This window comes from Callithrix jacchus, chromosome 5, assembly GCF_049354715.1.
Source record: "Callithrix jacchus isolate 240 chromosome 5, calJac240_pri, whole genome shotgun sequence".
Classification (NCBI taxonomy): domain Eukaryota; kingdom Metazoa; phylum Chordata; class Mammalia; order Primates; family Cebidae; genus Callithrix; species Callithrix jacchus.
Genome location: NC_133506.1, coordinates 144,021,245 through 144,049,105, shown reverse-complemented (window position 1 = coordinate 144,049,105; position 27,861 = coordinate 144,021,245). Strand labels below are relative to the sequence as shown.

The window sequence follows — 27,861 nt, the reverse complement described above, 5'->3', positions numbered from 1 at the left end:
AGTGGGAGGGGGAGGTGGGGAGGGATAGCCTGGGGAGAAATGCCAAATGTGGGTGAAGGGGAGAAGAAAAGCAAAGCACACTGCCATGTGTGTACCTACGCAACTGTCTTGCATGCTCTGCTCATGTACCCCAAAACCTATAATCCAATAAAAAATTAAAAAAAAAAAAAAAAAAAAAAGAAATACTGTTCAATAAAAAGGCAAGTGGCACCCAGTATTCCCTTCTGGAATTGCCTCTCATCAATTCCTTTGATTTGTTCCTTAACATCCAAGTCCTCAGAATGCATTGCTGTTCTCCAAGCATGTTATTCTCCTTCATGATTATCACCTTTCTCCCAGGAGGTTTTCTCTGACCAAAATGCTACCTTTTCTCCCCACCTTCTTTTCTGGGGAATATCTAGCCCTCCTTCAAACTCAGCACTGCCTCCAGGAAGCCTTCCCTGACCCTGCGATTTGAGATCTCTTTTGATACTTGTTCAGACATCACACTCTCATAGGCTTACCATGCTGTGCTGTATCTGTGTGGTTACTGGCTGCCTCCACCATTTGACTGTGAGCTCCTTGAGAAAAGAAACCTCATATGCCTTATCTCTGCATGCACTAAACCCAACACCAGGCCTGGCAAAGATTAGGTGCTTGGTAAATGGATAGATAGATGGATGGATGGATGGATGAATGACATTGAGAATCCACTCTCCACCCTAGCATGATCTTTTAAAAATGAAAATGGGATCATGTCATTTCCTTACATAAAAACTTCAAATGCACATAAATAAAACTCAAACTCCTAAAAGAGAAAAAAGAAAGCAAAGGTAAGAATAGTGTGTTTAGGATGATGTCATTTGCAGTCTTGAGGGAAAGAACAAACATGACACAGGGTTCTTACCATACCTCTTGATTTCTGAAATATATGCATATAAGTACAATAATATTTTATCCTTTTTTGTATTTCCAAAATGTTCTAAAATGAGCATGTGCTTTTTGTTGTAATAAATGTTGTAATCATTTTTTAAAAACCTCAAAAATAAAGGACTTTTTTTTACTGTGTAGTCTTTGGAATTAGTTGTTTTAAAGCTATGTTTCTTTTTCTCTCACTCTGGTGTTCCAAGTGAACAGTTTGAAAAATGGCAAACCTCACTGCCTTTTTAAAAAATGCAAAAGAGAGAGATCCAAGATGGCCAATCACTAGCAGCTCAGGCTTGTAGCTCCCAGTGAAAGCGCAGAGAACGAGAGGACGCCATACTTTCAGACAAATTTTTGTTGCTCACGGACCAGGAGATTCCCAGCAGAGAAGCCCCAAGGGTTGCCAGTGCAACTCTTGTGGCCAGCGCAGTGGTTTTGCCGGTGTGGCGGTTCTCAGTGCAGAGTAAACGGGACTGGTTCCCCTTTTGGTTGACATTTGGAGCTCCATGAAGACAGAGTTGCCCATTCAGCCGATTGAAGAAGGGATTCAGGAGGGAAGCCAGACCGGAGACTCCTGGGCAGAAAAGCACCAAGAATCTTGACGCCTGGCGCAGTGGGTTGCTCAGATTTCGGCACTGGGAATTAACAAGTTGGACATCCACTCAGAGACCTAATCTGAAAGTCGGTAATTACAAAGATGACAGGTGGATAAATTTACAATGATGGGAAGAAACCAGTGTAAAAAGGCTGAGAATACTCAAAATTAGAATGCCTCTCCCTCTACAGGGGAATCACAGTTCTTCATCAACAAGGGAACAAGGCCTGATGGAGAACGAGTGCATTCCAATAACAGAATTAGGCTTCAGAAAGTGGATAATAAGAAACTTCTGTGAGTTAAAAGAACATGTTCTAGCCCAATGTAAAGAAACTAAGAACCTTGAAAAAAGGTTTGATGAAATCCTAATGAGAATAGACAATTTAGAGAGGAATATAAGTGAATTAATGGAACTGAAGAATACAATACCAGAACTCCGCTAAGTATGCACACGTTTTAACACTAATTGATCAAGCAGAAGAGAGGATATCAGAGGTCGAAGACCAACTTAATAAAATGAAACCAGAAGACAAGATTAGAGGAAAAAAAGTGAAAAGGAATGAGCAAAGTCTCCAAGAAATATGGGACTATGTGAAAAGACCTAATTTACGTTTGATAGGTGTACCTGAATGTCATGAAGAGAATGAATCCAAGCTGGAAAATATTCTTCAGGATATTGTTCAGGAAAACTTTCCTAACCTAGTGAGGCAGGACAATACTCAACTCCAGGTAATACAGAGAACACCACAAAGATATTCCTCAAGTGGAGCAACCCCAAGACACATAATTGTTAGATTCACCAGGGTTGAAATAAAAGAGAAAATTCTAAGGGCAGCTAGAGAGAAAGGTCAGGTTACCCATAAAGGGAAGCCTATCAGACTCAGAGCAGCTCTCTCAGCAGAAACCCTACAAACTAGAAGAGAGTGGGGGTCAATATTCAATATCCTCAAAGAAAAGAATTTTCAACCCAGAATCTCATATCCAGCCAAACCAAGCTTTATAAATGAAGGAAAAATAAAATTTTTCATGAACAAGCAAGCACTCAGAGATTTCATCACCACTAGGCCTGCTTTACAAGAGCTTCTGAAAGCAGCACTATACACAGAAAGGAACAGTCAGTATCAGTCATCCCAAAAACTTACCAAAAGACACAGAGTATCTCCATAATGAAGAATCTATGTCAACTAATGGACAAAAGAGCCAGCTAGCATTAAATGACAATATTAAACTCACAAATATCAATATTAAAAATGCCCCAATCAAAGACACAGACAGGCAAACTGAATAAAAAGTTAAAACACATCGGCACTCTGTATCCAGATTCATCTCATAAGCAAGGGCACACAAAGACTCAAAACAAAAGGTTGGAGGAAGACTCACCAATCAAATGGAGAGAAAAAAAAAAACAAATGGGAGTTGTAACTCTCGTATCTGACAAAATAGACTTTAATAGTAACAAAGACTAAAAGAAACAAAGAACATTACATAATGATAAAAGGATCAATGCAACAATAGGAGTCAATGATCATAAATATATGTGCACCCAATATAGGAGCACCCAGATACATAAGACACGTTTTCAATGACTTATAAAGAGACTTGGACCACTGCACAATAATAGCAGGAGACTTTGACACCACATTGTTAATATTCGATGGATCAATGAGATAGAAAATTAGCAGGGACATTTATGATTTGAACTCAGACCTAGAACAAGTAAACTCAGTGAATATTTATAGAATTCTTCACCCCAGGTCCACAGAACATACATTTTTTTTAGTATCACATTACACCTATTTTGAAATTGACCACATAAATGGAAGCAAATCACTCTTCAGAATTTGCATAGCATTTCACAGATTTAAATGAAATATTGGTTGTTATTTTCTTTCTTTATTCCTTCCTGTCTCCGCTGTTAAGCACAATTATTGGCATAAAAGAGGTTTTTAATACCTACTTTTAGATCACATTCCAGCCTGGGCAATAGAGCAAGACTCCTGTTCTCTCTCCCCCTTTTCTCTTTCTCCTTCTTTTTCTTTTTTTCATTAAAAAAAAAAAAAAAAAAAAAAAAAAAAAAAGATCAGCCTTTTCAGATGTCTTTTCAGGTTTTTGCATTCCTAACAACCAGATGGCCCCACCGGGGCCTGCAAACCAGTTCTGTGGCCCCCACCCAGCAACTGACTCAGCAAAAAAAAAAAAAAGGAATAGAGATTGTTCTGATTATGGGCAAAGATTTACATATAGTAGTTTCCTCATGGTGTTTTTTAATAGAAAATGTTGAAAGCAATTAAATTTCTGAGAAAGTGAGATTGGTTGGCTGGGCATGGTGGCTCACGCCTGTAATCCCAGCACTTTGGGAGGCTGAGGTGGGTGGATCACGAGGTCAGGTGTTCAAGACCAGCCTGCCCAACATAGTGAAACCCTGTCTCTACTAAAGATACAAACAACTGGCTGGGCTTGGTGGCGGGAGCCTGTAATCCCAGCTACATGGGAGGCTGAGGCAGGAGAATTGCTTGAGACTGGGAGGCGGAGGCTGCAGTGAGCAGAGATCATGTGCCACTGCACTCCGGTCCAGGTGATGGAGTGAGTCTCCATCTCAAGAAAGAAAAAGTGGAATTGGTTGAATAATAATTGGGTACACCTACTGAAGGAACACTAGGCAGCCACCAAAATTCCAGTTCTCAAAGAATATTTATTTATTTATTATTTCTATTTTCTTTTGAGACAGGGTCTTGCTCTGTTGCCCAGGCTGGAGTGCAGTGGTGTGGACATGACTCACTGTAGCCTCAACCTCCCTGGGCTCTGCTGATCCTCCCGCCTCAGCTTCCTAGGTAGCTGGGACTACAGGTATATGCCAACACGCCCAGCTAATTCTTGTATATTTAGTTTGATGGAGGCAGGGTTTCACTCTGTTGCCCAGGCTGGTCTCAACCTCCTGCCTCCGCCTTCCCGGGTGCTGGGATTGCAGGTGTGAGCTACCACCTGCAATCCCAGCACTTTGGGAGTCATGTCTGGTTGGTTGTTTTATTATTATTCTTTAAACTGTACCTATACTCTTGCATGTATTAAGTAAATCATAAAATGCAGGAAAAAAGCAGAATATGAAACTATATGATCCTTATGACTTCATATTGATCCTTTAAAAAATAAAGTTAAATGATCCTAATTCAGATTTACACATTTTTATCCATTCCCCTAACCCCTACACATTAAAAATAAATAAAAAAAAATAAAAAATGCACAATTGTTTTCTTTGCTTGGATCTAATAATCACTAATTTTTTTTCTATTTTAACATTTAGGATTTATGTCAGTGGCTCTTAATCTTTAGTGTGCCAGAAATCAGACCAAGGAGGTTGTTAAAATGCAGATTCTCAGGATTCTCTCCCCAGACACTCTGAGGCAGTGGGGCCCTGGAATCTGCATTTTAACATTACTACAGGAGATTCCTATGCAGGTAGGTGGTCTATAGACCATACTTTTCCAAAAGCTTCATCTAAGACTTAAGGAAAAATTATTTTTCATATTGAAGTGAAAATCAATATATAGTATATAATTTAGGATTGAAAATGATTCTCTCACTCACACACACACACACACACTACACTACTTACACCTTTATAAACATCCACATTATGTCCTGTACTTATAATGTGGTTCTTTGTGCAATCATATTCTCTCTCAGCTTTTTGAGGATGAGATACAAGCCTTTATGTAGCCCAGTGCTCCAAAGTTGCGAAATAAAATATGTGTGATTGAAATCAAAGCGTATGGTTCAAATATTACCTTTTTTGGCTTAGGGGGTTAGTTTTTTCTGCTAGCTATGTAAATCCTAGTCATTCCACCCCTTCCTCCCCCAAAGCTCAAATATGTGCAAGCGACTGCAGTACTACCTGCTAAGTCTAGAGAGGGGCTGCTGTCTTACTTTAAAATACATATCTAAATCACTTCTGTTAGCTTTCTATGCTTTCCCCAGGACCTCTGATGAGCAATTTTGTCTGCGAATTTTAAACAGAAAGGAACGCCGGAAAAGGCAGCACAAGTGGTTGAGATAAACATCCCAGAGGGTTGTCCACATTACATCAATTTTCAAGTGCGGTGCAAGGGAACCCATGAGGTATAGTGGCAGCTCTACACCACCGCCTAGTGGCAACATGCTCCATGACATCCCAACCCCACTCCTCCATCCAGCAGGTTCTTAGGGACACTCATCCTATACAGGAGCGTGTGTGTGTTTGTGTGTGTGTGTGTGCGCGCGCGCGGGTTCAGCAATGCCAAACCCAGTGCACCCTATAAATATTTTCTGGTGTGAGTGGCAGGAACTGAAAACACATAGTTTGAATTTTGCTTTCTTCTCCCCACCTGAGGATCACTGGTTCTTTCCATTGTGTAACTTAACTACCATTTTGTAGCACAGAGCTTTTTGATTGATGCACAGACCAGTCAAAAGGCAAATGTGGAAGACCTCCTATACTCAAAGCAAAATCGTAACAGCATAAAATGCACATGCCTAAGTCATCCCTGGCAAAACTCCAAAACTTTTGAAAAAGGTTTTTCACCCATTCACCCCAACCCAAATCTGGAAAACTCAGAATGGGTCAGGGCTAGCTTGAAAGTGACTGAGTTCCAGAAGTACAGCTTGGATGACTTAGAATGAAGAGAAGAGAGAGAAAAGGAACTGAGTGAGTGTTTACCAGTCTGAAGGATGCTCACATAGGCCTCCAGGTGCTCTATATCTACTGAGATTAGGAGGTGAAATAACACTGGGTGGCAGGGGATGGGGGGTGGAAAAAGTTCTTTCAGTAAACATAAAGAACTTCCCAGGAAGTGCCCGAAATCTTCTTCTTGAGGGGTTCACTAGAAACAAACCATTTTTAGTTGGCAATAAATGGTGGCCCTACCGAGGTTGGGGGTGTGGAACACACTTTATGGCATTTTGGGATCTTTACCAGCTCTGTAAGTAGAGGCCTATTTAATAGTCCCTATAAATAGGCAAGATGGGATAATGTGAATAAAAGCAATAACAAAGGTACTTGCTAGACTTGGACAGAAATAACTTCACTACTGCATAAAGCTATCACAGGGATTGCATCTACCTGTGGGATTTCAAGTTCCCTAATGACAGAAGAAGGCTTTAATGGAAGCTGCATGCTGGGTTAATGGTCAGGCCCAGAAATTCCAAGATCAATATGACTTAAGTTCAGAAAATCAAGGCTGTACCTAAAGCCTAATGGTTTGATAAGAAGAGCAAATACTGTTCTTTCTTCTTCTTGTCAGGTCTTTGATTCACACCCTACTTTTCCTAGGAGTTAATGCCATCATTACATGCAACCTTTGGGAAGAGATGAGTAAGGAGAGGTGACAGATTGTTCACAGAAAATCCCACGAAAGATGGGCTTGAGCCAATCTAGGCTCCACCTCATCAGCAGCTGCATATCAAAGATCACCACTGAGGTCCACCCATAAGTCGAGTCTCCTGTATGTTTAAGAAAACTCTTTTCCCTATGGAGATTACTAATTGGATCAGAACTCCCTAATTCAGAGTTATGGGAATTTTGTTTTAGGCAAAGTTTGAAATATATATATATATATATATATGTATTTGAGATGGAGTCTCACTCTGTCACTCAGGCTGGAGTGCAGGGGCATGATCTTGGCTCAGTGCAGCCTCCACCTCCAGGGTTCAAGCGATTCTTCTGCCTCAGCCTCCTGAGTAGCTGGGACTACAGACACACACCACCACGCCCTGCTAATTTTTTGTATTTTTAGTAGAGATGGGGTTTTACCATATTGGCCAGGATGGTCTTGATCTCTTGACTTCATGATCCACCTGCCTCAGCCTCCTAAAGTGCTGGGATGAATTATACATTTTTAAAATACAGAATAGTTCTTTTCTACAACAATGCTTACAGCCCTGAGCATTGCAATAAAACTTTGATAAGGGAGATTACTCCCTCATATTGGGCTTTTATGAAATGGAAAAGCCCAAGTATCAGGGAAATTAAAAAGCCTTAAGGAAATCAGAAAACAAAATTATATATTAAATACAATCAAAACTTCATGTTTTATAGGGATTAATCTCCTTCCCATGTGTTCTATGTGTCCAGTCCAGACAGAAGTCATGGGAGAAAAGACTTATTTGTGAGCTAGAAGGGACCTTCTGCATGACCCAGTGGCTCTGAGGAACAGACTCCCAATAGGCAAAGGGCTGTGAGGAAGCACAACACATATCAGAAGAATTTTCAGCAAGGGCTGAAACACAAGGTTGGTTGGCCACAAAATGGAATTAATGAGAACATCCCTAACCCATTGGGAGTCTGCCTAATTTTAATGAACTCAAACATTGTACCGGAAGAGGAAGGAACATTAAAATCATGCCTGATGATCACTGTTTACAGAGTGTCTCACCAGAGGCCCACAGGTGAAGAGACTTCTTACTCCAGAGCCCTTAGAAAATAAGAAACAACCTAAGCAGGCAATAGGTCTGGAGTTACACATCCAGCCCAATAATTCTTGCTGAACTGGTCATTAATAACCACATGTGAAATCTCCGATACTTGTGAAATCCCCCCCTACGCTGCACTTAGGCTGTTGTCTCTTCTTACGTTCCTTTACTGAGTGGTGGCAGAATAACAGGAGAGTGGAAGATGGTGATGGGCAATGAAGAGGGACCTATTTCTGAAGATGAGATGTTTTAAAGATATTTTATTTTTTTAATACAAGTAATGATCGGAAAAGCAAGAATTAAAACAGGAAGGAAGAAAAAAAAAACCTTTCAACCTAAACTTTCCAGAGGAAAAAAAAATACTATAAATATTAAAAGACTTAAAGAGAACATTTACTATATAGCCTTGTGGTACCTAACCATTACTTTAAATGGCTGGATGTTTTAAGCAATCTCCCCAGTGCCTTTCTAGTGCTCTAAAATCATCTCCCAAACAGATTTGAAATGAGACAAACAGGGCTCCCTTCTTGAGTACACAATTTTTATACATCGCATCAGACCCACACTGAATGTCCCCGGCCAAGTGCCAGGGTGGGGAGGAATTTCACAAGTATTGGAAATTTGACTTATGGTTTTTCATGACCAGTTCAGCAAGAATGTCTTAGAGTTTCACCAAAACTAAAGAGAAATTCAGAGATCAAATGGCAGCAGCAGATCAGGGAAAGAATGTAGAACTATGCAGTCACAGAGTCAACCCGCAAGCTGCCCTTAGTCCTATGCACCTGAAATCCCATGGGTAAGCAAGAGGAAGACCAGGTCCGAAGTTAACTGCATGATGGCACAGCTGGATCCTATCTTCCTTCCAGGGGTCTAAACTGTAATGGCTCCAACTGCTCTGCAGTCAAGATGCCCTGGATGGCTTTGCAGCCTGGGTTGAACACAGAGCAGGCACTCTTGTCTCCCTCCTCCTTCTCTTCATGGCCTCGTGTCCCGACGTACATCCAGTAGAATAAAGACAGGAAAAAATATGCCAGGCCAAGTTCCAGTTCTACAGATAGTCTCAGAAGGACCAACCAGAGAAGAACCTTCAAGAAGGTGATATTGGTAGGGAAAGACTGGTCTTAGCAGAGGGCCATGGCAAAGGAATGGCTATATTCTGTGGTGGCTATGATGTGCTGTGCCAGGGCTGAACCGCTTGCTAGGATACACAAACAAAAGTAAGAATAAAGGGTAATGGGGCTGAGAGGATCAGAACTCACTGGAAAAAGCAGTTCTCATTGCTCTGAGGAGGCTGCTGGCTCATTGATTTCTATTTTCTTGCCCTACTCTCTAAAACAGTCATCTCCAAAGAGCTTATGTGCCCTGTTCTAACTGAATCAAAGTTGATTAGCACTTAATGAGATGTGACCTAATAAAATCCCTACAGTATTCATATGGATTCTTAACGGTGGGAGTCATTTCTTCAGATTAGTCTATTGCTAACAAGAGCTCATTTGTGCCCAATACAGAAACTCCTGAAAAACTAATAACACAACAGTCATGACAGATGCTTCAAATACAGTCAGAGTCAACATACTTTTTGTTGATTTGATCAGATGACCTGAAACATTATAAGTGACATGATTCTAAAATAGAGACAGGAAACAAAAATCCTTTCACATTAAAAAAGAAATCACTGTTACAGCCATTACTGGACTCTCTTACCTTGCCATCCCCTGTGACCAACCTACACAGGTCCTTGTCACGCACCCAAGGCCCATCTAGTGTCTCCTAACTAGACTCCCTGCCTCCTATCTCTTCGCTCCCCAAGCTATCCTATGTACAACTACTAAATGAATGTTCTAAAACACCCATCACCGTTCTACCCATAAATCTTAAGACTTTCATTGGCTACAGGTGAAAATCCAAACTCCTTAGGCTGTAACCTAAGGCTCTTCATTTATTCAACAGATTAAAATGTCAGTACATAAGCCCTTGTGCCAGATGCTAGTGGCAGATACAGGTATTTAGGTAGCTGTAAGAAGCTCCAGGTCCAGTCCACTGTTTTCCCAACTCTTTTGAGCATGACCCACAGGAAATATATTTTAGACTGCAACCCAGCATACATATATGCAACATTTAGCGTCCCTGAGAAGCTCTCTCAGATACCCTATCATATTCTATTCTATTTTTAAACATTTTAGGCTGGGTGCAGTGACTCATGCTTGTAATCACAGTACTTTGGGAGGTTGAGGCTGGCGGATCTCAAGGTCAGGAGTTTGAGACCAGCCTGGCCAACATGGTAAAACCCTGTCTCTACTAAAAAGACAAAAATTAGCTGGGCGTGGTGGCATGTGCTTGTGATCCCAGCTACATGGGAGGCGGAGATAGCAGAATTGCTTGAACCTGGGAAGTGGAGGTTGTGGTGAGCCAAGATCAGAGATTATGCCACTGTATTCCAGCCTGGGCGACAGAGCAAGACTCTGTCTTAAAAAAATAAAACACATAAAACAAAACAAAAACATTTTTAATGGGGGACAAGATCCTCTTTACTGATTTCACTATCCACTAAAGAGCCACAATGGCCTAAGAAATTCCATGTACAACACAATCCACAATCTTTTGCTCCATAAATGATCCTTCTACTCTAGTTTAATTGGTCTTATTACCCCCAGATATTCTCAGACCCATCTCAGGCCTAGAATTTTGCCTCCATCTCCTCTCTTGGAGGGGCCCTTCTACCATTAGCCACATCCCCCAACCATGACACTCATTAAAGAAATAAATGATATGACCTGCATGCACAGTACTTCTTGTCCAACAAGAAGAACATAACTGGACAGTGTCTTGGGCAAGGGGAGTAGCATGAGATGATGGAGGCTAAGGAGGGAGGGTGGGAGGGCAAGAGCCAGACCAAGTAGGGCCAGGCAGGCTGCAGCAAAGATTCTGGAAATGGGAAATGGCTGAAGGTCTTGTTGAAATTTAGGAGACCGGAGAGACCAATGGGTGAAACAGGAGGATTTTATTTATGCAAACCAGCTGGTTTTGGATGCAAATCCACTGACAACATTTTGGCGAGCCAGCCAGGAGTGGAGAAGACAGGTTTACTGTCTCCTGTGCCTGCAGGTCTGGGGCCATGAGCCGGGGGAAATCTGTGGCCACCGATACAACTTGTGCCCGAGGAGGGAGCAGCTCTCCCACGACCCAATGTCCCTCCCTGACAGTGGAATGGAACCTAAGGGGCTACAGAGGATTATAGGAGCAACTGCTTTCTTCAGAACCATGGTAAGGTGTTGGGGCCCAGGGCAGGACCTGTCTGATGAGGATGGAAGGGGAGTCTGATCACCTCCTGGGTATAACTACTAATCCAACCCAGAAGGGCCGGGGCGGTGAGAGTGGCTCGCCTCCTCAACTTAAAAACGTGAGTGATGGTGTGAATGAGCAGCCTGGAGTGTGCAGTCTGAAGTGAAAGGACGTGTGTGTTGTGCTGTAACTGGGAGGAAATGGGTGGGAAGTCATTGAAGCCCACCCCATTAGAATGTATGTTAAAGAACTGTAGGGAGGGTTATTGGGGGTAACAACCCCCCCTCCATGGGCACTGAGGAAGGAGAACTGTGCAGACCCCAGGCACAATTAGTGCCTGAAATATAACTCACTGCTGACATATATCTAGCTTATATATATAATCATACTTAGTCCCATATGATCTTTCTATATAATCCTATAACAACTTACTGCTTACTATATCTAGCTTATATATATATAATCATACTTAGTTCCATATAATCTTTCTATATTATCATATAACAGATGTAGTCAGAGCTGTACTGACACATTTAGTGCTGATTTCTAGAATCCTTCCGTATATACATATAGTAGTTTGTAGTAGGAGGAATGCCTAAAGCAGTCACAGAACAGAAGCAATACATGGGAAAACAGCCAGACCAGGACAAGAACCAAAGACCCAGGTGGTGGAGTCCCTGCCTGAAAGGGCATATGCTGTATGGTGGGCTTGGAGCAAGTGCCTCTCTTCCTCATAAAAGGGTTGTAGTACCTTGCATCCAGTTCCTGTGGAAAGTAGGCCTCAGGCCTGAGATCCTGAAAATAACCGAGGAAGGAGAACCCCTCTGGTGTGACCAGTCACAGTGGCTGTACACCCTGTTAGTCTTTTCTGGCTTCTGTGCTAGCTCAAATCATCCTCCCATAAATATCTTAAGAGAAGAGCACAAGTCTATCAACTCCCACTACATTGGCTTATAGTATCCTTCTATTAGAAACCCTTCAAAGTCCCCAGCCCCCAGATAAGAAGTGTTGTGCCCAACACCTGTTGCACACAGGCCATCTCCTTGCTTCGGTGACCTAATGGGGGTGGGCCCCTTTTCTGTACACAAACCTCTGCTACTGTGCATAGCACGGCCCCCTACTGCACATGGCCCACCTCTCTGCCCAGGGGCGTAATGAGGTAGCCCCCTTGCTTGTGACTCAGGTGATTATGTATGCCCTATTACTAAGCCTATAGATGGTGACCTCACTTACGACCCTTCCCCCTGCTCGTACGTAATAAATACAGATGGTTTTGAGCATTCGGGGCCTCACAGATCTGGGCTCACAGGTGGCGTGGCCCCCTGAGTCCAGCTGCTCTTCACCAGTTCTTCAGTGTCCTGTCTCTTTACTTCTGGGATTCTGCACCTCAACACAGCATAAAGGACACCCCATGACCCTGTGGGGCCAACAGCCCTACACAGGGATTATAGGGTCAAGCTGAGTCCCCAGAGATTAAGAACTCTCTGTGAAATAGAATGGCCTTCTTTTGGTGTTGGTCAGCTGGCCAAGGGAACTATAGATAGAGAAACCATTGGCTGTGTATTTAAGGTGGTGACGGTGTTGGAGGACAGCCAGGGCATCTGGACCAATCCACTTATAGTAACTCATGGCTGAAATAATGCAAACCTGCCTGCAGGGCTGCAGCCCTGTTTGTCAACTTACTGCAAAACACTCCTAGCTCCAGCCCAGCCCAGCATGAAAGAAAGATCAGCTCTGCGGGAGTTTCAGAGACAAAGGAAAAGCCACAGGGGAAATGGAAAACCGGTGTTGCAGGAATCGCCAGAGGAGATAGAAGTCCCCTGCCCTTTACACCAATTTACCCTCCTTTACCAAGGCCAGCCAGCCCCTGAGCAGCTGGGCTCACACCCCAGTCTACGCCCCCCAGAGAGGAATCTGAGCCCCTGCCTGGGGAAGCTAGAGAGGAAAGTCAAGGTCATCGAGCTGGCCGCTGCCTAGGACTAAGGGGGCAGGGAGATCAGCGCCCAGACCACTGCCTCCGCCGCCTAAGACTAGGGGACAGGACACAGACAAGCCCCGATGCAGGGGAGACAGAAAAGCCAAGACCCCCCCAGCAGCAGGATCAGGAAAGGGGAGAGGGTGCGCTGGCCAAGACGGCCCCAGAGAAACCCGGGTGAGGGCCTCCCTTGAGGCAGCCGGGCAGAAGCCTGCAAGGGCCACTGTCACGCCCGTCAGGGGCGGGGCCAAAGAAGGCCAGGTCGCAGGTGCACCCAGGCTGGGCCACTCTGGTGGCGCCCGGGCCACACCCAGGCCGGGCGCCTGTGGAGGCTGAGAACAGCCGCAGACTGAGCTGAGTGTAGAGCAGCAGCGGGGCAGGGACGCCCTCGGACCCGCCCCATTCCCCCAACCCCGTGCGGTACCGCCTACTCGCACCCGGCTAGTGGTGAGCCATGGCTGGGCTCCCGGCTGCAGGAGGGGCCGGGACAGCCTGGTTGAGCAGTGGTTGCAGCTGCAGTACAACGGCCCAGCGCCCTGCTCTGGGAACCCCGCGGTGCAGGCAGGCGTGGCACCCGCTGCCTGGCGGCCTGTGTCCCAAGGAGGCCACTGGTGGGCAAGGAGACCAGCAGCATGAGCACCGCTACAGCAGCCTAGAGTGAGCCCTGCTCTGGCCAGCAAAATGTTAAAAAAAAAAAAAAAAAAAAAAGGAAAATCAGGAAGGAGAGAGAGAAAGAAATTTAAGAAAGAGACCCTGTGAGTCTGGCAATAAAAGATTTAGATGGAAATTACTAAAGTTAGGTTTTGCAGGCAGGAATGCCACCCGGCTTTTAGAGGTGGCCACCAGGGTATACATTAATCGTGACCAAGAGGCACAAAGGGAAGCTAATTGGAGACTTAAAAGGAAAGCCAATCTACTAGCGGGGCTCTCACGGAAAGGGGGGCGAATGTACTAAGAGGACATGGACGTGGAAAGAGCCAAGTTAGGCTAAGATCTGAAAGTTAAGACTAGAGAAGAATCAGTGTGAAGAAAGGACACTGAAAAAATGAATGCCCTGAGGGGAAGGAGGAAAATGGCAGAGACTATAAGACTGGAAAACTGCCAGTCAGAGGCTATCACACCCCAAGAGAGTCAGAAACGGACTTGATTAGGCTGGCAAGGCCAGCTGATGGACTTTATGGTAGATACCAGAGCTGAACACTCGGTAATAAGCCCATGGGGCCATTTTCCAAAGAACACACTATTGTCAGGTGTGTCAGGGATCCCAGAAAATAGGCCGTTTTGTAAGTTGAAGAGGTGTGTTGTCAGAGGATGAGAAGTCCAACATAAATTCCTATACCTCCCAAACTGTCCAGTGCCCCTACTGGGAAGAGAACTGCTCCAAAAGTTACAAGCCCAATTACCTTAGGAGATATGACTTTAAGCCTATCTCAGCCGAAAGCTATGATATTAACCCTTACTGTCCCACAGGCTAAGTGGAGACTATACACAAAGAAAGTACAGGCACAATTGCAGCCTAGTATGCTGAAGGAGGTAAAATTATCAGCCAGGCTAATTGATGGAATTCCTGGAGTATGGGCTAAAGACAGTCCACTTGGGCTGACTATAAATCAGGCACAAGTAGTCATGAAGTTAAAACCAGGAGTCCCTCTTCATGAACTGTGTGGAAACAGTAGATGAGGTGTTCTCAAGCCAAGAAGACCTTACAGACCCTCAGAGACCTAGATGTTAAATACTTTACAGATAGGAGCAGTTTTGTGCTAGAAGGAGTCCACTGGGCCAAGTATGTGGTGGTAATATTGGACTCAGCAGTGGAGGCACAGCCTCTGCCCACTAGAATATTGGCTCAGAAGACAGAGCTGATAGCCTTAACAAGAGCTCTTTTGCTGGCAAAAGACAAAAAGGTTAACATTTATACTGACCCCAAGTATGCCTTTGCCACATTGCATGTTCACAGAGCTATATATAGGGAGAGAGAATTTTTAACTGCTGGAAGAAAAGAAATAAAGAAGAAAGAAATTCTACAGCTCTTAGATGCTGTATAGCTCAAAAAAAAAAGTGGCTGTTATGCATTGCAAAGGGCACCAAAAGGCAGGGACGCCAGAGGCCAAAGGAAACAGGAAAGAAAACAGGGAAGCAAAATGGGCAGCAATGATCACACTAAACTTTAAAAGAAAAGTCTTAGAGAAGATCCAAGATGGCCGTCTACCAGTAGCTCAGGGTTGCAGCTCCCAGTGAAGGCTGAGGGACTGAGTGGACCCCAGACTTCCAGACGATTTTTTGTTGCTTACGGACCAGGAGATTCCCAGCAGAGAAGCCCCACAGGTCGCCAGTGCAACTCTTTTGGCCAGTGCAGCTGTTTTGCCGGCATCCTGGCGCGGCGGTTCTCAGTGTGGAGTATGTGGGACTGGGTGCCCTTTTAGTTGGCGTTTGGAGCTCTGAGAAGGCAGAGTCACCCATTCAGCTGATTGGGAGGGGGACTGAAGCCAGGAGCCAGACCTGGAGATTCCCGGGCAGAAAAGCACCATGAATCTCAGCACCACTGTTTCAGCCAGCAAGGTCGCTGCATGGGAAATTGTATAGATCCCGGCGCCTTTTTGGCTGGTGACTGGGGCACCTGGGAGAGAATCGACCGTTCAATTAGGAAAAGAAAAAACGGGGGCTCCGAGGCGGGGAGCCAGGTGATCAGGCTCGGCTGGTCCCACCCCCACAAAAAACAGCAATTGGAAACTCTGATAGTTGAGAGTTTCACAGCAAGCACAGCTGAACCCGGGAAGGTCCAGCTCTGTTGGGGAGGGGCGTCTGCCAAAGGAAAACAAAGAAACAGAAATAACATCACCACCAACAAACTGGATGCCCACTCAGAGACCCAATCTGAAAGTCAGCAATTACAAAGATGGCAGGTGGATAAATCCACAAAGATGGGAAGAAACCAGCACAAAAAGGCTGAAAACATCCAAAATCAGAATGCCTCTCCTCCTTCAGGGGATTGTAGCTCCTCATCAGCAAGGGAACAAGGCCTGATGGAGAACGAGTGTGATCAATTGTCATAATCAGGTTTCAGAAGGTGGATAATAAGAAACTTCTGTGAGCTAAAAGAATATGTTCTAACCCAATGCAAAGAAACTAAGAACCTTGAAAAAATGTTTGACGAAATGCTAACAAGAATAGACAATTTAGAGAGGAATATAAGTGAATTAACAAAGCTGAAAAACACAACACGAGAACTCCGCGAAGTATGCACAAGTTTTAACAGTTGAATTGATCAAGCAGAAGAAAGGATATCAGAGGTTGAAGACCAACTCAATGAAATAAAATGAGAAGACAAGATTAGAGAAAAAAGGATAAAAAGGAATGAGCAAAGTCTCCAAGAAATATGGGACTATGTGAAAAGACCTAATCTACGTTTGATAGGTGTACCTGAATGTGACGAAGAGAATGAATCCAAGCTGGAAAATACTTTTCAGGATATTATTCAGGAAAACTTTCCCAACCTAGTAAGGTAGGACAATATTCAACTCCAGGTAATACAGAGAACACCACAAAGATATTCCTCAAGAAGAGCAACCCCAAGGCACATAATCTTCAGATTCACCAGGGTTGAAATGAAGGAGAAAATGCTAAGGGCAGCCAGAGAGAAAGGTCAGGTTACCCACAAAGGGAAGCCTACCAGACTTACAGCAGATCGCTCAGCAGGAACCCTACAAGCCAGAAGAGAGTGGGGGCCAATGTTCAACATCCTTAAAGAAAAGAACTTTCAACCCAGAATTTCATATCCAGCCAAACTAAGCTTCACAAGCGAAGGAAAAATAAAATCTTTTGTGAACAAGCAAGTACTTAGAGATTTCATAACCACCAGGCCTGCTTTACGAGAGCTTCTGAAAGAAGCACTACACATAGAAAGGAACAAATCAGCCTTTCCGAAAATATACCAAGAAGTAAAGAGCATTAACATAATGAAGAATTTACATCAACTAATGAGCGAAACAGCCAGCTAGCATTAAATGGCAGTATTAAACTCACATGTTATTATTAATCCTAAATTTAAATAGACTAAATCCCCCAATCAAAAGACACAGACAGGGAGATTGGATGGAAAGTCAAAACCCATCGGTATGCTGCATCCAGACCCATCTCACATGCCAGGATACACAAAGACTCAAAACAAAGGAATGGAGGAAGATTTACCAACCAAATGGAGAGCAAAAATAAATAAATAAATAAAAAGCAGGAGTTGCAATTCTCGCCTCTGATGAAATAGACTTTAAAGCAACAAAGATCAAAAGAGGCAAAGAAGGACATTACATAATGGTAAAAGGATTGATATAACAAGAGCTAACGATCCTTAATATATACTCACCCAATACAGGAGCACCCAGATACATAAGACAAGTTCTTAATGACTTATAAAGAGACTTAGACTCCCACACAATAATAGAGAATTTAACATCACATTGTCAATATCAGACAGATCAACGAGACAGAAAATTAACAAGGATATCCAGGACTTGAACTCAGACCCGGAATGAGTAAACTTAATAAACATTTATAGAAGTCTCCACCCCAAATACACAAAACATACATTCTTATCAGCACCACATCACACCTATTCTAAAAGTGACTACATAATTGGAAGTAAATCACTCCTCAGTAATTGCATAGCATTTCACAGGTTTAAATTAAATATTGGTTGGCTGCTTGGTTGTTATTTTCCTCCCTTATTCCCTTCTGTCTCCATTGTTAAGCACAATTATTGGCATAAAAGAGGTTTTCAATATCCATTTTTAGATTGCATTCTAGCCTGGGCAATAAAGCAACACTCCTGTTCTCTCTCCCTCTTTCTCTCTCTCTTCCATTCTTTTTTTTATTCTTTTTTTCTTTCTTTCTCTTTCATTTTTTTCTTTCTCTTTCTTTCTTCTCTCAAAAAAGAAAAGAAAAAAAAAGTCTTATCTATGGCCCTCCTCCCAGAACCTCCTCTTCAGGAAGCTCAAGCTCCATGTTACTTTCCAAATGAAAAGGCCTGGTTTGCCCAAGAAACTGGAAAATATATTGGAGGATGGTGGAAATTATCCACTGGGAAATTAGCCATTCCTGAGGTGGTGGCTCCTAGATTTGTAAAGCAGTTCCACCAAGGAACTCACATGGGAAAAACAGCACTAGAAATTCTACTAAGGCGCCATTTCTACATGCCCCGGCTTACTGCCATCATCCAAGCCATTTGTGAACAGTGTCTAACTTGTGCTCAGAACAACCCATGGCAAGAGCCCACTTGGCTTTCCTGGGAATTCAAGAAATAGGAGCCATGCCCTGTGAAAACTTGCTTATGGACTGCACCGAAATGCCCCAGGCAGGGGCTATCGGTACCATGCTGGTGCTGGTTTGCACGTTTTCAGAATGGGTTGAGACTTTTGCCACCTGAACAGAAAAAGTATGAGAAGTGACTAAAGTACTGTTGAGAGACTTTATTCCCAGATTCAGATGGCCCCTAACTCTAGGGTCAAATGGTGGACTGGCATTTGTAGCTGAGATAGCACAGGAACGCAGTCACTAAAAATAAAGTGGAAGCTGCACACTGCCTACAGGCCACAGAGCTAAAAAAAAGTGGAGTGCATGAATCGGACACTCAAGTAGCTGCTGAAGAAATATTGCCAAGAAACTCATCTGTAGTGGGATCAGGTCTTACCCACAGTCCTCTTCAAAGTCAGATGCACCCCCACTAAGCAAACTGGGTATTTGCCCTATGAAATCTTGTTCGGCTGGCCACCCCCAAGCATAATTCAGATTAAAGGTGATCTCCCGGAGCTAGGGGAACTAGCCTTAAGGAGGCAGATGCAGACTTTAAGGACAGCCATGCAGCGTCTATGGTTGGGTACAGGAAGGAATGCCCATAAGCCTAGCTGACCCAGTACACCCTTTTAAACCTGGGAACTCTGGGTTAAAAAGTGGAATCCATCTACCCTGGAACCCACGTGGGATGGGCCTCATACTGTAATCTTGTCCACTCCCACTGTTGTTAGTGTTGCAGGAATCCTGCCTTGGATCCACCACAGCCAGCTGAAGCCAGTGGCCCAGGTCAAGTGGACCTGCCAGCAGGACCCAGACCACCGAAGCTGGCTGATCCGGTGACAAGACCAAGCTGCTGACAGAGAAAACAGCCCTGCTCTGGTCACTCCAGGAGCTGACCAGTCTATGCACAGCTGAAGCTTGAGGAAGCAGCAGCCCTCCTCAAGTCACTCTGGAAGCTGACTAGTCTATGCACAGCTGAAGCTTGGATTAACATCAGGAAAGTAAATGTGGTTAAAAATCTTAAGTCTAGTAATTTTCCTTGTGCTATTAGCTGTTTTATTATTAGTTTGTCGCTATGCTTAACCCCCTCCTCCAGGAAAGGACCTCTTTTGTCCCTGGTGGGTGTAAAGATGCTACTTTTTATTTTGCTCTTACTCCTCCCCATTAAGGCAGTCCCTTTATTTGTACCAAAGGATAGCACAATAACCAGGACTCCGTTATGCCACACTTACTATGAGTGTACAGGAACCCGCTTAGGAACTTGCACCCACATCTCACAACCTATTCAGTTTGTAACCCAGGAAGGAGCCAGTCTTATGTATGTTATAGCCCTAAGCTTTTACTTTATAAAGTTTAAGCTATGTATCAGATCAGAAGAAGGAAAAGAAGGGGACCTTCCGACATGAACTAAGAAGGTCTCTCCCTCCTACAAAAGTCCTATTTATATATTGTCAAAAAACTCGGACTTGTCCAGCCCAGCAATTCCAAGTTTTTGAGTCATTTTATGAGCATAACAAGGAGAAGTTGCCTAAGCCCTCCCCTTTAACTAAAAACCTGTTTGCTCAGCTAGCTGAAAACACTGCTGGCAGCCTAAGCATTTCCTCATGCTATGTTTGTGAAGGAACCAACATGGGAAAACAGTGGCCATAAGAGGCAAAGGAATTAGTGCCAAAAGATAACTTCACTTTAACTGTCTCATCCCCTGAACCTATGCTTGCAGGTCAAAGCATTTGGCTTTTAAAATCTCTATAATCAGGAGGTTCTGCATTGCTCGCTGAGGAAAAGCCTTCACAAACCCAGTGGGAAAATTAACTTGCCTGGAACAATAATATTACCATAAAATAGTAGGGAAAACTTTATAATAGGGCAGGAAAAATAACACTGCACTGCCCCAGCCAAATTCATTCTATCATTTCCTCCTTTAAGCAACGATTGGCACCAACTCAAAGCTCCAAATACCTGGCAAGCACCTTCTGGCATTTATTGAATCTATGGACCCCAGGCATATCAGCAGTTGCCAGACAAATGGACAGGGGCCTGTGTCCTAGGGACAATCAGGTCGTCTTTACTTCTAATCCCACTGAGGCAAGGAGAAGGCTTATGGTACCCTGTCTCTAATGAAACTAAAAGGAAAAATAAACAATGTAACAATAGGAGACTGGAAAGACAGTAAGTGGCCCCCTAAGAGAATAATTCAATATTATGGCCCAGTCACCCGGGCAGAAAATGAGGGGATACCTATTTATATGCTCAATAGTATCATAAGGTTACAGACAGTACTCAAAACATTACAAATGACACAGTAAGAGCCTTAAATCTGCTTGCCCGCCAAACCACAAAAATGAAAAATGCTATCAAAATAGACTGGCCTTAAATTACCTCCTAGCCCAGGAGGAAGGAGTTTGTGAAAAGTTCAACCTAACCAATTGTTGCTGAGAAATTGATGACAATGGAAATGTCATCGAAAATATAACTGCAAAAATCCAGAAATTGGCTCTTGTCCCAGTCCAGACCTGGAAAGGATGGTCTCCAAACTCCCTTTTTGGAGACTGGTTTTCATCTCTTCAAGGATTTAAAGCCCTAGTAGTAGTTCTAGGCATACTAGAAACCTATCTTACACTCCCATGTCTCTTACCTCTCCTTGTTAGAAATATCCAGTCAACCACGGAAGCTCTAATAATCAGGGAAACTACAGCTCAACTAATCGCTTTAACCAAGTATCAACCCCTGCCAAATAAAGAATTAAATATCGGTGATGTTTTCTATTAAATTTCACTTATACAAAAGCAGCAAAGGGGGGAATAATAATGTGGGAAAGGGAAGCAGAAATTAGATTTTTCTTCTATAAGCAATCTTCCTTGGGTCCTTCCCTCTCCCGTGGAATTGAATCCTTCTTTGCAAGTTTCATCAGTTTATGAATACTTGTATTAAGTTTCTGTAAGCGAAGGTCATGAGAAATGCCTAAGCAGGCTGGACTCCAACCATCTAGGTGCTGTAGCAGAAGGTAACAGATAATGCCTGTGCTAGAGTCCTTGAGCTTTATAGATAACAAGCATCTGTGCTGCATAGCAAAAGTCATATGTAAGCCTGAGTTATGTGCCTGTCATTGCTTAACAAACTGTCTTTGTTCTGCACCTGCAAACCTGTTTTTATGCCACTGTGTACTTCATGTATAAAAGGTCAAGTCCTGTCTTGTTCCGCACTGTTTTCTGATGCAAATCCACTGAGCCAGTGCACCTAAATATAATCGTCCTGTTTCACCCATTGGTCTCTCTTGTTTCCTGAATTTCTACAACAGTCTAAGAAGGGAACTAACAATCCAGCTTATATTTAAGACTACTCTGGTTGTCATCTGGAGCAGAGAGAGGTTCCCCCACCCCTGGACTAGTACCATCCCTGGCCTGTTAGGAACGCAGTGGCAAAGCAGAAGCAAACATTACCACCAGAGCTCCACCTCCTGTCAGATCACCAGCTTCTATCCAATACAGGACGAGGCAGCCACAGCCTCACTGGTTCATCTGTGTTGCTCCAAATGACATCCTTTACTTGTCTTGATGGCCAAAGAATATTCCTTTGTGTATATATATATTAGAGTTTCTTGATTCCTTTATCTGAGGATGGGCAGGAGATAAAGGTTTTTGGAGTCCACATGCCTGAGACCACCTGGTGTAGGACTTTCTTCACCAGCCTCATTTTCTTGGACCTAATGTCCTATGAGTTTCTCCATGTGGCCGTGGATGCCAGCATTTCCTGAAGCTACAGCTGAAACATATTCCTTTGTGTATCTGTGTGGCAGTTTATCCTTTCAGCTGTGGAAGAAGATGATGGCTTTACATTTGGCATGTAACAATGACCATGTGGACGTGGTCATTCTCCTGGTGAACTGAAAATGCCACATTGACATTGGTGACGAAAAACAAGATGCCTCTGATGAAGGCTGTACACTGCCAGAAAGAGATTCGTGCCATCATTCTGCTGGAACATGGATGTCTATGGCAACAGTACACTCTAAGATGCTGTGTATACTAAGAGTACTTTCCTGGTAGAAAAACTGCTTTCACATCATGCGAATATTGAAGTGCTAAACAAGGCCGCACACACACCACTTTTGCTTCCTGCAGTTTGCAAAAGACAGCAAATGCTGAAATTTTTAGTGAAGAAACAAGCAAATATACATGCTCTTGATAGTTTGGGAAGAATAGCCCTCACGCCTGATATACATTATGGCTTGTAAGGCATAGACAGCATTCTTCAACAAAATATTACTGCTTTTACTCAAGATATATATGGAAAGACTGCAGATGATTATGCTATTTCTGGTGTTTCGACAACATTCAGCAACAAATTTTGCAATATAAAAAAAAAAGATACTTGAAAATGGTCTTTAAAATGACAATCCAGAAACCTCCAAGAATGCAAGTTTGAAAAAGGGTGGAGCAAGTGCAGAGAAGATTCAGGGAGTTCTGACAAATATGCAGTATTTTCAAAAGAACTGTTTGTCAATTTATACTGTAAAATACATGAAGACTTGACGTTCACCACCAAGCAGTATAGCCCTAAGAGTAGTTCAGAGTCTTTACTTGGATCTTTATATTAAAAAGAAAAAAAATATGGTAAAAGTGTAACTGGGTTTTTTTCTTGGGTGCTGGTGAGGCACAGCTGTGGGTTCTTGGCCTCCAACCTCTTAAAGAATGAGCGGTGGGGCCACTCGGTAGGTGAACCATACGCTCCTAAAAGTAAATATCAGACCCAAGACGTGTTGCAGAAAGATGAGTTTATTTAGGTAGAGAAAGAGAAGGAAAGAAGAAGAGAAAGGCTTCCACAAAGAGTGTGGAAGAGGATTCCAGAGGGGAAATCCTGGAGGGGGCTCCCACCATGTGGGAGGGTTCCAGAGAGCTGAAAATCCAATGTGGGTGAAGGAGCAGGGAAATTTATCCTGGGAGAAATTCCCACCTTCCCAAGTTCCTCTGGCCAATGAAAGGAGTTTGTTTAAACTTCTGCTGGGGTGATTGACTTTTAGTTTCTTCCCGCGCCCTCGAAATTCAAACATAAACCATTGAATCTCCCGGATGGAGAGAGCTGGGAGGGGGACATGGCATGGGAAATTCTTGCCCTTAAAACTACAGCCCCTCATGGACCCAGAAAGAGAACACATTCCCTCATTTCCCCCTCTGAGCAGGAAAATTCAACTTCTATTGGAAAGGGGCGTTGATCCTCTTTAACTACTTCCTGCTGAAAGGGGGCGTAGAAGGGGGCCCTTCGGTTGAGGTTTCCTCCAGAGGGGAGTATTTCAGGGGTGCAGGTTAATTTACAGGTCCATGGTAGAGCTCACGAGCCAAGGACATCCGGGGTGTTCCAGTGGTAGGATTATTTTGTGACCTTATGCTTCTATAAGAAATGAATATGACCAGGTGGTTAAAGATGAGAGGCCCAGAGTTATAAATGAGCCTAAGAGAGAACAGAGCCAGGTTCTTGTAGGTCTCTAGCCCTGTTTTTGATTGATTCCTGAGTTTTATGTTTAAAATAACACTTAACTGGTTTACAAAATAGCAGCATTTTTCCTAGAAACAAGTTCCCCTTCTCTCTGTTGTTAGCAGATTCAGGGCTCTTTTATTTTTAAAGCTATGGCAGCTAAAGAGTTAAGCTGGTTTGCAGAGAGAGCTGCCTTTATGCAGAGAGAATTAGCAACCTTTCTTTGTTATTACTTAACTTTTGAGATGGCTTATAGTAACTGAATAGAGGTAGTAACTTTCCTAATACCAGCACCAAGTTTTTGTGTTATTTGAGGGATAGCAAAGTTGAGGGTTATAGAACTATTAATGCCAGGATAAAGTAGACTTCTGAGTGTTTATTTCCCTGAGTGTCTTGTTGGAAAAGCAGATGGAGATCCTCGAATGGCTCGCAGGTGTACAAAAGGTCATCTCCTTGAATATCAAGCTGCGAGTGGGGTCTGTGACTTTCCTCAGGAGGTGTCCAAGGCTTCAGCCGAGGGTGATGAATCCATGAGTCAATTCCAACCACCTTAACTGCTGTTGGGGTAGACAGAATAACTGAAAATGGTCCTTCTCAAGATGGGCCTAGAGAGGGAGAGTCTGAAGGAGAGATTTAAAAAGCACCAAGTCTCCAGGGCAGGAGAGAAATACTGAGAAGGCTGTGGCAGCGCCCAGGATAAGATTGGCTTCCTGGACCTCTATGGCTAGTTTTACCTGGGGCTTTGTGAGGGTGACAGCTCAGGCTGGCACTTGTTCCAGGCATCCTCAGTCCTACCTTTGGGTCATCTGGTCAGACACCTTGGGCCCAGGGGACCTTGGTTCCCAGGAACAGTGTGCTTTCCAGTGATTCCCTTGGCACAGTGGGCATGGATGAGGTGGTGGTCCATTCCTCTGGGGACAGTTTCTTACAACATGTCCCTTCAGACCACACTGGTAACAAGTTCTGCCAGACTGGTGGCTAACCCGAGCCTTTCCCTCATTTGAGCCCCAGGGGTCTGCTTGCCTAAAATCCATGACTACGGCCGCAGCCTCTCTCTGATCTCTCCTGATCTTTTCCGCTTGTTCCTCCTGGTCTCTATTATAAAACACCAAGGTTGCCTGGTTCAGCAGTTATTCTAGACTCTGCTCTGGCCCCAGAGCCAGCTTCCGAAGTTTCCTCCTGGTATCTGCTGCTGACTGAGTAATAAACTTGTCCTTTAGTATTAACTGACCCTCAGTAGAGTCTGGTAACAGTGGAGTGTACTTTCTTAAAGCCTCTCGCAATTGCTCAAGGAAAGCTGTTGGGTTTTCTTCCCTTCCTTGAGTTATGGTGGATAACACTGCATAGTTCATTGGCTTCTTCCTAATTCACCTTAATCCCTCAAGTATACAGGTCAGGAAATGCTTACAGCTCCAGTTCCCCTGTTCTGAATCTGGATCACAGCGAGGGTCTGTGCCAGGGACTGCCTGTGTACCTGTGGGATAGCTATCCTTTTCCTCTGGTGTCATCAGGTTATGTACCAAAGGTACCAAGTGTCCCCAAACTCTTGAGCCGCTGCTAGAGCAGTCTCCTTTTCAATGCTGGTTAGGGTTTCATTAAGCAAAAGCATGACATCCTTCCAGTCTAATTCAAAGGACTGACCCAGGCCCTGAAGAACATCTATGTATTTGTCTGGGTCAACTGAAAACTTTCCTAAGTCCACCTTAATTTGCTTTTAGTCAGAAAGTGAGAATGGAGTGTGCACCTTAGTTGGGCCTAATTATCCTCCCACTGCCTGCAGGGGGCAGAGTTTGGGCATCTGGGTAGCTTGAGATGCCCTGGCTGTCTCAGCCCTCCCTGGCTCCTGTTGGGGTACAGGAGCCGAGGAGCCCGGGGTTGGCACTGGTGGAGGTAGTTGCCACAGGGAGTCCCACCTGTGGAGGTAGTCCTGAGGAGGGCTGGGGCACAGACCTGACAAAGCTGAGGCTTATTCCTTAGGGAAAAGAATAGTTGCACACAGGAGGCCTCAAACCACTTACTCTCACTTTTACAATACAAGTGTAATTGTAGAATAGTGTCATAATCTATACTTCCCTTTGGAGGCCAGGTTTTTCCACCCAGCAGGGGGTATTTCGGCCACTCTGTTCGGCAGAGAGAGATGAGCCGCTTCTTCTTCAAAAGTTGTGTGTCAAAGTGGTCCCAATTTTCCAGTATACATTTTAATGGGGATGTGAGCTTGGGAATAGAAGCATCCATCCGAAATTGAACACATGGGATGCCCGCATGTAGTTAAAAAATTACAGCTGCTTCGACCTGAGGCATCCCCCAGGTAAAATGGGTATTGAAATGAAATGTCTTTCAGTCAGTACCCCGAAATTTTGTGTGCCCAAGATGTGTGATCCATCTGATTAGAGGGCTCTCCATGAACTGGGTTTCAATCACAACCTACCAGCGTCATGGACTCACACCCATGGCCTCCTATGACCTCCAGTGACCACTATAGCGGCATGAACGAAAAAAAGCTATTGGGTTGGGTGGTAAACATACCAGTAAGCTCCAACGAGGCCAGCGAGGCTCAGGAGATGGACACCAATACTTCAGGAAAAGGTCCAATTTGCAGGCCAATTTATAAAAGTGCTAGAGGAGGTTAAGCTTCTAGGGAGGGGTCATTAGAGCACACAATTCAAAGAAGCAGTCTGGGCCGCTGCAGCCACCCCACCCATTCAAGTGCCTTTTTTACCCCGCCTCCTGCCAGAGGAGAAAGATTGCCACACCGCCGCTGGGGGACCTGCGGCACCAAGTTGCCTGGACCATGTGCACACCCTAGGCCACTCCCCCAGCCACCATACTGCTAGGACTAAGTGCGGGTCCTGGGCCACTCCCCCAGCCACTGCCCACACAGGCACCTGCGGCAGGCATGTGAGCACCCGGGGGGGGAGGTCTTGTTCTGTCCCTGACTGTGGTTTTTTAACAGCTGCATTCTGTGGTTTCATGCTGCCCCCACCTAGGGATCCGAATGTGCTGGCCAGTGAACAAGCAAACCAGCAAAAGCATTTTCCCTGCAGTGCTTCCCCAAGTGCTGCCGCTTTGCTTATTAGAGCTTCCATGCCCAGCCGGAATGCACCTTGCCCCGTCCCGCAGCTCTTCTCCTTGCCCACTGCGCTGCCCCTTACTGCAGGGCTGGGCTTTGGTCGGCCCTAGTTCCCGTTTTGGCCAGCAAGGAACAAAAGTCCTGGGGGCAGGGAGAATGCCCACTCCACCCTGCCTGTTCGCGAGCCAACACCTGTCCACGCCTGGGCACACCCGGTTCTACCCCTGGTACAAACGGAATGTTTGCTTATCCCACATCCCACAGGTTTTTGCCCAGAGGAGCAGCTGAGAGAGAGAGAGAGAGAGAGAGAGAGAGAGAGAGAGAGATTTTTAGTTTTGGCTGACCCCCGCCTCCACCACCCTGGCTCTGCTCCAGTTCCCTGCAGCCCCGCCTCCTGCAACTGCTTCAGGTGTTCTTAAAGAGAAAGGACAGAAAGCAAGTGAGAAGCATCCAATATTTTCACTTACCCTTCCGAAAGGTTTTCCTTCTTAGGCTTCACTCCTTTGCCGCGCATGGCCGCCAATTCTGTAACCGGGTTTTTTCTTGGGTGCTGGTGAGGCAAAGCTCTGGGTTCTAGGCCTCCACCCTCTTACAGAATAAGCAGTGGGGCCACTCTGTAGGTGCACCGTATGCTCGTAAAAGTAAATATCTGACCCAAGAAGTGTTGCAGAAAGGTGATTTTATATAGGTAGAGAAAGAGAAGGAAAGAAGAAGAAGAGAAAGGCTTCCACAAAGAGTGTAGAAGGGGATTCCAGAGGGGAAATCCCAGAGGGAGCTCCCACCCTGTGGGAGGGGATTTCAGAGAGTTGGAAATCTGGTGTGGGTGAAGGAACA

General features: G+C 44.4%; 1 protein-coding gene and 1 pseudogene across 11 annotated transcripts in view; both read right to left on the bottom strand.

The window, feature by feature from the left end:
- Positions 1–27,861, bottom strand: part of RNF17 (ring finger protein 17) — a 157,988-nt gene that overhangs the window by 121,268 nt on the left and 8,859 nt on the right. The gene's annotated exons all lie outside the window — the stretch shown is intronic.
- On the bottom strand, positions 87–27,541 carry LOC144582917 (SAYSvFN domain-containing protein 1-like; annotated as a pseudogene). Its single transcript, XR_013536471.1, has 3 exons — positions 27,495–27,541; positions 11,030–11,138; positions 87–9,140 (listed from the first exon to the last, which is right to left on the bottom strand). The product of XR_013536471.1 is annotated as an SAYSvFN domain-containing protein 1-like (transcript).